A 1,572-nucleotide genomic window follows, 5' to 3' on the forward strand; every position below is an offset into this window, starting at 1 on the left:
TTTGAAATTCTTTATCATTTTTTTATCTATCATGTTTTCTCTCTTCAAAATAAAAAAATTAAAACAAAGAAATTAAATCAAGTATTAGCTACAATATAAACAAGATGTAACCCTCAAACATAACTGATGAAAATTTAGAATTTATCATGTTAATCTTCGTGGCACTGTATGTGTATAATCCGAGCAGTTGGTAGACTGAGGAAGGAGGTTTACTCCAACTTAAATGAAAACTTTGTCTATGCTGTGAGTTTCAGGTCAGCCTAAACTGCATATTTCTACCCTCTCTCATTAAACCAGAAGGTACACACAGCAGAAAAAGAAAACTGTCACATAAGGAAATAGTTGGTCTGTTTTATTTTTTACCTTACAGCTACTATGTTATGCAGCAATTACACCTAAAGCTATTTTCTCAAAATAAAGGATACTATGACCAAAGAGACATAATAGAAGAGTTGATAAACTTCAAATACCTAAATGATTAATAACAGAGAAATATAAAAATTGTAACATATTCATAGAATATAATTCAACTTAGCAATAAAACTGAATTCATGAAATCATTATTTGGAGTATTTTAAACAAATGCACATTAATATATATTATATAATTCCATTTACCTGAAACTGTATCAAATGTCAACATTCCACTCTCATTAAAATGCATATCAATTATTGGCTGTTAACAGAAACCGAAAGAACTCAGACATAGGGCCAGCAAAATAGCTCAGTGGATTAAGCATCTGCTTGGGCACCATACGGTTCTGGCCACACCTTCAGTCCCACTGAAATGGGGAAGCTGCATACAGGAGGATCACTGAGTCTGAGAGGAGTAGTGAGACCCTGTACCAAATACATAAAAAAGTATTATAATAAAAACCTGAGACTGAAGAAAATATTATTTAGTTATGCTGAATGTGGAAAAGTTTTACACACACATCAACATTAGTGAAATTGGTCATTTGACATACATGCAGTTTAATTTACTTCTACTGTACTCCATTAATTAATGTATATTGATCCTCAATAAGGTTAAAGTATTTTCTAAAACCAAAACATAAAAGTTTTGGTTTATTATACTAGGGAGACAATATGATATTGATACCTGTAAGTCTAGCTTATTTCATTTGTTAATATGTTCTCTAGTTGTATAAAAGAAGAATAAAGATACAGCTTAAAGATATAGTATGTTGGATATGCAGGGCAGTTTGGATACTTGTATAGCTGATTTTTTTCTGGTCCATTGAAAAGAGTAATTAATAGTTAAATTTGGTTTTCTCCTTTTAATTTTTTCTTTTTCTTTTTTGTATTTTTAGGGAAAGGTCTATAGGGTGTTCAGAGTCTTACTACTACTTGGAACTATGATCCACCTGTTTACAACCTCCCAAGAGCTGGGATTACAGGTCCAAGCCACCATGCCTAGGCTTAGCTGCCATCACAGCACGCCCCGGAGGCAAGCTCCACACAGCAGACCCAGGGATCAAATCCCTGGCCTCTTCGCCTGCTTGCAGGTGCTTTAATCTGCTGAACTATTTGACTGGCCCTATTTTTAATTTCTTATAAATTTTTAAATTTA

The 1,572-nt window shown here is 33.1% G+C and overlaps 1 pseudogene; it reads right to left on the minus strand.

The window, feature by feature from the left end:
* Positions 1 to 1,572, minus strand: part of LOC101586264 — a 36,286-nt pseudogene that overhangs the window by 27,535 nt on the left and 7,179 nt on the right.

This window comes from Octodon degus, unplaced genomic scaffold, assembly GCF_000260255.1.
Source record: "Octodon degus isolate 3935 unplaced genomic scaffold, OctDeg1.0 scaffold00080, whole genome shotgun sequence".
NCBI classification, from domain to species: domain Eukaryota; kingdom Metazoa; phylum Chordata; class Mammalia; order Rodentia; family Octodontidae; genus Octodon; species Octodon degus.